Below are 10,371 nucleotides of genomic sequence, written 5' to 3'. Positions count from 1 at the left end.
GGTGGAAATCATTATAGCTGAGGCTAGTATCTAACAACAAGCAATTCTCTTTGTCTAGAGTTAATTCAGCTACATTTCTACTACTTTTTTTCCTGGTTTGTCTCTTAATATTAAATTCTGCTGGTGACCTAGCTCTGCAATATCTTTGGTCAGCTGCACAATGAGGCTGAGAGACAAGAAAATGCTTGATTAGCTATCTTTTCTCCAGAGATATTTTATCAGGTCTGGTGGCAGCAAAGAGAGTTGTGATTTTGGCGTACTTTTCCAAGCCAATGTCCTCCACATATGTTGGACTTTATCCCTCATAATGGCCAGGCAAGGAATCATCGGTGTCCATCCAAACACTTCAAGGATGTGAGTATAGAGAGGATAGTTTAGAAGTAGGAAGAGAGATGAAAATTTAAAAGTTGTTCTGCCAAGTTTAGCTTTGGGAGAACTGTGAATTTTGTTTCTTTGTACAGGCACCTGCAGAATGTCAAGAGAGGCACAGCACAGCATCATATTTGACCTGAAAAAATATAGCTGATCATTAGCGGGCATCAGAGACATTCTTCCTCCATCATTTTGTTGCCCTCTGGTGGTTGTTTGGAGGCCTACTTTGCTCCAAACCCTCTGTTGGTGATGGATAAATTAACTTCTTTAAATAACTTCTTTATTAGAGATAATAGATTTTACAGAATTTTGCATACCAAGGAAAAAATCACTTATGATTTGTGGATTGATGATTAGAAAAATTTTTAAATAGAAAAGAGTGAACTTTCTTTTGTAATCATAGAGCTTCTACGGTTATTTTACTTTCCTGTCCAATCAGCGGCAGAAATTGGAAAGATAAATGCTTTGGATCGCAGCTGAATATCAAATGAGGAATATCAAATGAAGCATAGTGGGGTGAGGAACTTGCTTGCTTGCTAATGTAGCACAACCAACATGGGTTCTTTTTTTCTTTTTTGAATGGTGACTCTTTGCTTGCACAAAAGTTCAAGATGGGGGAGAGGGTCAAAAAAATGCATCTTAGAATTTGCAGAAGTCCTTTCAGAAGCACAAGCATACATTTTTCTTCTGACCCCCAAACTTCCATCTCCCGACTGAGGGCTTTTTTCTAAGGAATGTAATCCAGTCTCCTCCCACACGCCCCGCAAAACAGGCGTGAGAGCTCCTAGTTCCGTGATGGTTGGCCGAGGGAATTGTGGGAATTGAAGTGCTGCAACTTTTTTTGGACGGATCCGATTGAGATCTCAGCGGAACTCAAATGCGTCAGGAGCGGGAGCGGGAGGGACAGAAAAGCTGAAACTCACGTCGGCGCTTTACCCATGGCAACGGGAACGGCCTGTGTGGCGCGGGTAAGTCCGCGCTGGGGTTGGATTCGAATCCGAACATTTTTATTTAGAGTGAAATCCTCCTGGAAGGGGAAAAATGGACGTTCCGTAGCACCCCCGTCTCTGTGAATGGACGACGCAACGACCTCTTCATTTCCCTCATTTTGGAAAAAGTATTAGTTTGGACCCGGTTGAAGGTGGGTGGGATCTCGCTCTTTTCGATTTTCTTGACTCACCTCGCAGGGCTGTATAATTATGAACCATTGCTGCTCTGCGAGCTTGCGCAGAACAGCAGACGGTAAAACAAGCTAGTGTTTGAACAAGAGAAGTGCCCACAGGTTCTCCTGTTGCTTAACAACACAACAGCCCTGCAAGGTAGGCTGCTGGCCTTTCTCTCCTCCTTTGCAAGAGAGGTCAGTGGGATAATGTCTCTGGAAAATTATTTGCTCTGCATTTGCTAGATTTGCAGGCCACCATTTCCCCAAGGACCCGAGTGGGTCTTTCTCTGTACAACAACCCTGTAAGGTAGGCCAGGCTGAGTGATAATTCTCCAAAAGGCTCTCCATGAGGTTCCATCGCTGAGAGTGGATTTGAAGTAGGAACTCTTGAACCAGGATACCTCCCCGACTTTTTCTATGAAAGTAAACTGATTTTAGGGAAACTTACTCTAAGGGAAATGGTCATCAGATCGTAATCTTAGCTGGGTGGGACATTTCCATGGTACTTATTCATAGCTTAATGCATTTCCTTTTCTGCAACATCTCCCTGTCATGTAGCCTGTTGTTGGTTTATTTAATGTGGCATGAAAAATGAGTACAGGTAGTCCTTGACTTATGGTCAAAATTGAACCCAGTTGCTAAGCAAGAACGTTGTTAGGTGACTCTTGCCCCATTTTATGACTTTTCTTGCCACAGTTGTTAAATGAATCAAGTTAGTAATGTGGTTGTTAAGGGAATCTGGCTTCCCCATTGACTTTGCTTATCAGAAGGTCATAAAAAGTGATCACATGACCCTGGGGCACTGTGGCTGTCATAAATATGGATCAATTGCCAAGCATCTGAATTTTGATTATGTGATCATTGGGATGCTGCAACAGTGGTGTGAAAAACAGTCATAAGTCACTTTTTTGGTGCCATTTGCTTTGAACGTTCACTAAACAAATTGTTGTAAGTTGAGGACTAACTGAAATTTATATTCCTGAAACTCCTTGCTGTCTGGGGAATTCTGGGAATTGAAATCCACCCATCTGAAAGTTGCCAAGTTTGAGAAATATTGTTCTACACTAAATCAGTGCCCTACTTTGGATTCTAAGGGGAAAAGGTGTTTAGAAGTATTTATGTTGGAATTCCTGGCAATTCTTTAAACCAGATTTATATTTTCCTGGGAGTGTGATTCCTCATTTGATTCCAGGGGGAAAATGTGGTGTGTCCAAAATATATGTACTGTTGGTTTTGAGGCTGGTTATAGTTTGGGAAAACTTTATATGTGTTTCACTACATAAGCCTTTTAAAACTTTAAAGTTATGCTCTATTAATTTTGACTATATGAGAATAATTTTTAAATTGCCTAGAGCCAGTAAGTGAAAAGTTAAGAAAATTAACAATATTACTTCTTTTCAGAGGACCCTTGCTGCTAAAATGAAGGTGCTGGTACATAAGCAGACAGCAACAATTCAATGCCAATAGGTAATCCTCCATTTAACAACCATTTGTTTAGTGACTGTTTGAAGCTATAAATGCCCTGAAAAAAATGATTTATTACCAGTTCTCACAATTACAACTGTTGCAGCATCTTCATGGTCATGTGATCAAAATTCAGGTACTTGGCAAAGGCAAGTATTTGTGACAGTTGCTGTGTTCCCAGGTTGTGATTATTTTTTGTGACCTAAGCAAGAAAAAGTCAATAGGGGAAAGCTGGATTTGCTTGACAACCACATGACTCACTTAACAACTGCAGTGAATCATTGACTGATGGCAAAAGGGTCATAAAAGTGAGTGTGACTCACTTAACAACCATTTTTCTTAGCAATGGAAATTTTGGTCCCACTAGTGGTTATAAGTTGAAGACTACAGGTTTTTTTTGATATGAAAAAAAAACTACAGTACTACAGGTGGTCCTCAAATTAAGACCACAATTGAGCCCAAAATTTCTATTGCTAAACGAGACATTTTACAATATTTCTTGTCACAGAAGTGAAATTTATCACTGCTGTTGTTAAGTGAATCTGGCTTCCCCATTGAATTTGCTTCTCAGGTTGCAAAAGGGGATCATGTGACATTGCAACCCTCATAAAAATGAACCAATTATTAAGCTTCTGAATTTTGATCACATGGCCATGATCAACAGTTGTAAGCGTGAAAAATGCCATAAGTCACTTTTTTCAGTGCCGCTGTAACTTTAAACAATCACTAAATGAACAGTGGTAAATCGAGGACTATCTGTATTGTAGACTTAAAATATTTCAGCAATGGGTTCTCTGCTCGGTTGCTGGGTGGTATGGCCATGGTGGGCGTGGCCTAGTCAGCCTCTTGCACCATAGCAGGGGAGGGTGGCGTTTTCGCCTTCACCAGGCTCCAGAGGTTTTGAAAACTGCCTCCCCCAGGGATCCAGAGGTCTTCCAGGAGGCTTGTTTTCCCCACTCCCTGAGCCTCCGCGTGAGCCCTGCCCTTACCTTGCATCCAAAATGGGCTGCGCGAAGGCTCCTGGGAGGGGCATGGTGGGCACGGCCAGCCAGGTGTGGGATTTGGAGGTTCTCCGAACTGGCCATAACATTAGCTACAGGTTCTCCTGAACCCGGGCGAACCCGTGACAGCCCACCCCTACTCCTCCCCCTTTAACAATTTGTATTTATTTGACTTTCTGCAACTCCTTCCTATGCAAGCTTTTTAAAAGAAATATCTTGAAATCCTGACAATTATTTTGGGAGAATAATAATTAACTATTGGAGTCATAAACTCTACACCAGTAATGGCTAACCTTTTTATTGTCACGTGCTGAAAGTGTGTGTGCTGAATGCGTGTGTGCGCACACGCAACAGTGCTCTCCTGCACCCACAATGCAATGTGCGCCCCCATTCCCCTGCCACCCACCCATGTGCACACAACCCTCTGCATGGCCCCTGCCCCGCATGTGCACACGACCCCCTGTGCATGTGCATGCATCTCTTGCATGTGCACCGCGCCTATGCAGCAGAGACCCGAAAACCAGTTGGCCAGCAGGAGGCACATGTGCATGTGTGGTGGAGCTGAGCTGAACTATGGCTCATGTGCCCGCAGAGAGAGTTCTGCGTGCCACTTGTGGCAACCATGCCATAGGTTTGCCATCACAGCTCTATAATGCAATCTGACCCTCTGTCATATTAAGGTATGTATGAATTATGCAAAGCTTTTCTTCTGATGTTTTTTCTTTTTCTGCTTCGTATTTAAGGTTTGCAGAACTTCAACTGTGGTCAACGGTCATTATTTATTCTCTTTTAATGAAGAAACTAAATGGTAAATATCTTCCCACTTATGACTATAACCATGTTGCTTGTATCTTTCCATTGATATTGTTTTATTTTTTTACTAGTGCAATTTGATAGCTTATTAGTAACCTTGACTATCACTAAGTGTTGTATCTTTTTATTCTTAATGAATGTATTTTATTCTTTTTATGTACACTGAGAGCCTATGCACCAAAGACAAATTCCTTGTGTGTCCAATCTCACTTGGCCAATAAAGAATTCTATCGATCTATCTAAATTTGTCAACATGTAGCCTAGAAGACTTTTGTATATTTCTCTGCATCTTCATTATCATAACTATCCCTCTTCATGGTGTAAGAGCAGAAATAGCTGTTACTCCTTTTACTGTATCCTGTGGAGTGAAGCAGAAGAATGGCTGATCATTTTCTATTAATTTCCCCTTCAATTGCTTCACTTGGTAGGGCAGCTGCAGCCTAATTGCTGCTGCCCTCAGTGAGGAGTAATAAAAGGGATACAACTGGCAAACAGCAAAGTTTTAATTAACATTAGAGATTTCTGTTGCTTTGGATCGATTTCGAAGTATAGGAGGAGCTTGACCATTGAAAAGAACATTCTGGATAATACAGCATTATATTAAGTGCTGTGTAGAACTTTACTTCCAGTTGTTTGCAGAATAGCAGTGGCTAAGCAGAGCCCAACAACTTTAATCTAGAAACTCCTGTAACTTACATTAATTTATATGGCGTTCACTGATCTTAAAAATCTCTATGGTGGGTTTTTAATAAGGAACAATCACTTGTAAAATGTATTTTGTAAATTTATATGCTGTCTTTTGACTGTTGTTCATAAACCATTCTATCAGAAAGTAGCGATCTCTAACTAGAGCAGGGTTTTACAACCTTAGCAAATTTACAACACATAGACTTCAATTCCCACAATTCCCCAGCCAATTTGGGATTCTGGGAGTTGAAGTCCACGCATCCTAAAGTTGCCAGGGTTAAGAACTAGTGACCTAGAGAATTTTGGCCTGGTTTAGAGATTGGGCTGCATCATACTTTGGGTTTATTTGTATTAGGCATGGTCTGTAAACTCATTGGTTATGTTATAGAATCTAGGTTTCAGGAACAGTGTTGGAAAGCACTTGTGAGTATGCCAGCACTTTGGGGATTAAAAGTAAGTCTCGATTTACAACCATTGGAAGTTATAACAGCAGTGAAAGAAGTGACTTATCACTGTTTTTCACGCTAATGACTGTTGCAGCATCCTCATAGTCACCTGCTCAAAATTCAGATGCATGGCCACTGACCCATCTTCGTGATTAAGGCACCGGACTATACATTGGAGGGCTGCAAGTTCTAGTCTCACATTGGTATGAAGCCAGCTGAGTGACCTTGAGCCTATCTACCTCTCTTAACCCTAAGAAGAAGAAAATGTCAAACCACTTCCAAAATCTTGCCAATAAAATTGCAGGGACTTGTCTAGGCAGTTGCTAGGAGTCAAGCAAAGGCATGTGCAGGTGTGCGTGTGTGTGCACAGGCAAACATACACACTTGGGAAGCTAGCTTGCTAAAGAGCAAAGACTCTTATTTTTAAACCATTTAAGTTGCAATTTCAGAAGAAATGTCCTCCCACTTTAAGCACTGTGACTGTTTTACCATTGTTAGTTATGTATCTTGCCTTTGTTTTCGTACAACGCAAGATGACATTCATAATGCTCCCACCTCCTATTTTTTCCCACCTGGCCAGCTTTTGTCGTCTAAAAGGGGACTAGAACTCACAGCTTCCTGGTTTTTACCACACCACCTATTTACACTAAGCTGGATCACCAAATGGAGCCTGGAGGCATTCCCAGAAAATAAATTTGAGAGAATGTCTCTAGGTTAAGTGTGCCCATTTGTTCAGGAAAAAGCTCCAAAGATAGGTGTAAGGAGGTGGCATTTTTTTCTGATAAATGTGTGTTTTTCTGATACTCATTTTTTGAGCATCTGAACCTGTACAGAGAGTCTGTGACATATCACTGCAACTGGGACCAGAATTTCAATTGCTAAGCAAGATATTTGTTAAATGAGTCACATCCAAATTTATGACATTTGTTAAGCAAATCTGACATTGATTTTGCCTGTCAAAAGATGACTGGGAAGATCTCAAAGGGCGATCACATGACCAGGATACTGTAATTATTGTAAATATATGCCAGGTGCCCAAATCTTGATCATGGGGATGCTGCAATATAGGTGCAAGGAGCAGTTGTAAGTCACTTTATTCAGTGGTAGTGTAATTTTGAATGGTTGCTAAACAAATGGTCATAAGTTGAGCATTACCTACTCAAGAGTTGGATCTGTTCTGCAAATCTCAAAATCCAAGCTTAATATAAAGCATAAATTTACCTCTTATTTTGAGGTAAACACAGAATCAAAGCTTCATTCTGCAATCATATGTACTTGTCTACCGAAGCTTCTTATATTATTATTATTAATACGCTCTGATGCTAAGGAGTTAGCTGTTCTACTCCCCCTCCCAACTTGAAAGGAACTCTGTTCCATCTGCCACTTGGGCATGGCCAGCACGTGACTGATCTGGTGTCAGGCCTGCAGTTATATTCCTTTTAGGATCTTTGGCTTGCCACACACTCTCTTATTATTTTCTATGCTGTTTCATTAGTGTAGTAATTGGGAGGGGGGAATAATAAGGAGTTTAATTGTAGAATGTGGTGTTGTCATTCCTTTCTAGAAATCAAGGTGATTTTTTGTCTCTGCATCTGACCGTAACTAGATGGGTGGAAATGCCAGCGTGACAGAGGAAGATTGGACCATGTGATGAACTTGTGGGTGTGGGGGCAAGGTTTTGAACTTTAAACTGGATAGTAACCCAGGAAGCTTTCAAGTTCGGGATTCCCATAGATGTACCAACATGTCTCTCTTATTAATTGTAAGTTTAAGGATAGTTTTGCCTTGGACTCTGATTTATTTCTGGATGATATTTGGAACGCTGACATCTGGCCTGCAGGCTGGGAGTTTGGAGAGGAGTCAGAGGGAGAGAAGGGGATAGGAGAGGCCTCTGTGGGGCAAGCCTGAGGAGAGAAGGGGAGAGAAGAGGCTGATCATAACTACTCATTAATTTTCTAGCTGTGTTGATTTATCGAGCCCAATCACATACTTTCATAGCGGAGCACGATTATTCAGCTAGTACAAAATATAGGTATTGTAGTCTTCAACTTGTGATATAGCTGAGCACAAAGTTATTTATTGGCCAAGTGTGATCGGACACACAAGAAATTTGTCTCAATTGTGGTGCATAAGCTCACTGTACACACATAAAACAATAAAGTGACGGGGCATAGATCATAATCATAGTTACAATCAATAATCATAAGATATAAACAACAATTGATACATCATAAGAAACCAATGAAGAGAATAGGAAAGATGAGAAGTGAGACAGTGCTGTGGGAATGAGATGTTCAGCAGAGGGATGGCATGGGGAAAAAAACCTATCTTATAGGTTGTTTTGGCCCTATAGTGATGTCCTGAGGGGAGAAATTGATGTCCAGGATGTGAGGGGTCTGTACATATTTTCCAGCCCTATTTCTGGTTCGTGTAATATACAGATCCTCAATGGAAGGCAGGCTGGTTGCAATTCATTTTATTTTTTTGCAGTTCTAACTATCCGCTGAAGTCTGTGTCTGTCTTATTTGGATGCTGTGCCAAACCAGACAGTTATGATCCCATAACCATGGGGATGCTGCAATAGTCTAAATGTGAAAATTGGTCCAAAGTCATTTTTTCCCGTGCTGTTGTAACTTTGAACGGTCACTAAACAAGTGGTTTAGGACCTGGCTACCTGAGAGACCGCCTCCTGCCATTTACCTCCCAGAGACCTATAAGATCACACAGATGAGGCCTCCTCCAGATTCCATCTGCCGGTCAATGTCGGCTGGCGACTCCCTGGGGGAGGGCCTTCTCTGTAGCTGCTCCGGCCCTATGGAACGATCTCCCCGTGGAGCGCGTTACAGTAATCCAGTCTTGAGGTGACGAGGGCGTGAGTGACCATCTGAAGGGCCTCCTGGTCCAGATAGGGTCGCAACTGGTGCACCAGGCGAACGTGGGCAAAGGCCCCCCTGATCACAGCCAACAAGTGATGTTCTAACATCAGCTGCGTATCCAGGAGGACTCCCAAATTGCGAACCCTCTCTGAGGGGCATATAGTTTCACCCCCAAGGCTAAGAGATAGGATAGCTGGACCATCCTTGGGAGGGAGCATCAATAGCCACTCGGTCTTGTCGGGATTGAGTGCAAGCTTGTTCGCTCCCATCCAGACCCTGACAGCCTCCAGGCACTGGCACATCACTTCTACCGCTTCGCTGAGTTGGCACAGGGCGGACAGATACAATTGAGTATTGTCCGCGTATTGGTGGTATTTAATCCTGTGCCAGCGTATGATCTCACCCAGCGGCTTCATGTAGATGTTAAATAGGAGGGGGGACAGGACCGAGCCCTGCGGCACCCCATAATTGAGGGGCCAAGGGGTCGATCTCTGCCCTCCAACCAACACCGTCTGTGACCTGTCCGAGAGGTAGGAGGAGAACCACCATAAGACGGTGCCTCCAATACCCACCTCTCGCAAACGTCGCAGAAGGATACCATGGTCGATGGTATTGAAGGCCGCTGAGAGGTCAAGAAGCACTAGGAAAGAGGAGTGACCCCTATCCCTGGCTCGCCAGAGATCATCGATCAGTGCGACCAAAGCAGTTTCCGTGCTGTAACCAGGCCTGAAACCCGACTGAAAGGGATCCAGACAATCAGTTTCATCCAAGGTCCGTCGGAGTTGAAAGGCCACCACCTTCTCAACAAGCTTCCCTACGAAGGGGAGGTTGGAGACTGGACGATAGTTGTTCAAAACAGCTGGGTCCAGAGAAGGTTTCTTCAGGAGGGGCCTCACCACCGCATCCTTTAGGAGGTGCAGGAAGGATCCCTCCCGGAGAGAAGTATTAACAATCGTCTGGAGCCAGCCACGTGTCACCTCCCTGCTGGTCGAGACCAGCCAGGAGGGACACGGGTCCAGTATACAGGTGGAGGCACCCACCGCTCCCATGGCCTTGTCCACTTCCTCAGGAGCAACAAGTTGAAACTCACTCCATAAAATCCGCTCAAGACCTTCCCCCGGTACCTCGGCTGGTACCGTGCAATTGGAGTCTAGGTCCGTCCGAATCCGAGCGACTTTATCCGACAGAAACTGGACAAATTCCTCAGCTCTGCCCTGTAAAGGGTCGTCCGCATCCCTCCCTTTCAAGAGGGAGCGGGCTATTCTAAACAAGGCGGCTGGGCGCGACACTGCGGATGCAATAAGAGTGGAAAAATGTGCACATTTTGCCGCCCGTATCGCCACGAGATAGGTCCTGATGTAGGCTCTCATCAGTGCTCGGTCAGATTCAGAGTTACTAGCCCTCCAGCAGCGCTCTAGGCATCTCTTTTGGCGCTTCATCTCCCGGAGTTCTTCGGTGAACCAAGCAGCTCTCCTGGATCCGGTACCTCGGAGAGGCTGTAAAGGCACAATCCGGTTTAGAGCCCCTGCCGCCACTGTATTCCAAGCAGC

The 10,371-nt window shown here is 43.5% G+C and overlaps 1 protein-coding gene across 1 annotated transcript in view; it reads left to right on the top strand.

The window, feature by feature from the left end:
* The first annotated feature begins 1,227 nt into the window (after nt 1–1,227).
* Nucleotides 1,228–10,371, top strand: part of C12H8orf48 (chromosome 12 C8orf48 homolog) — a 35,114-nt gene continuing 25,970 nt past the window's right edge. The window contains exons 1-2 of the mRNA XM_032228521.1: nt 1,228–1,513; nt 4,743–4,807. The gene's annotated coding sequence lies outside the window, so the exon portion shown is untranslated. The remainder of the gene's footprint in view (nt 1,514–4,742; nt 4,808–10,371) is intronic.

This window comes from Thamnophis elegans, chromosome 12 (genome assembly GCF_009769535.1).
Source record: "Thamnophis elegans isolate rThaEle1 chromosome 12, rThaEle1.pri, whole genome shotgun sequence".
NCBI classification, from domain to species: Eukaryota; Metazoa; Chordata; class Lepidosauria; order Squamata; family Colubridae; genus Thamnophis; species Thamnophis elegans.
Note: the sequence above shows the minus strand (reverse complement) of the source record. Positions and strands in the feature narration are given on the sequence as shown.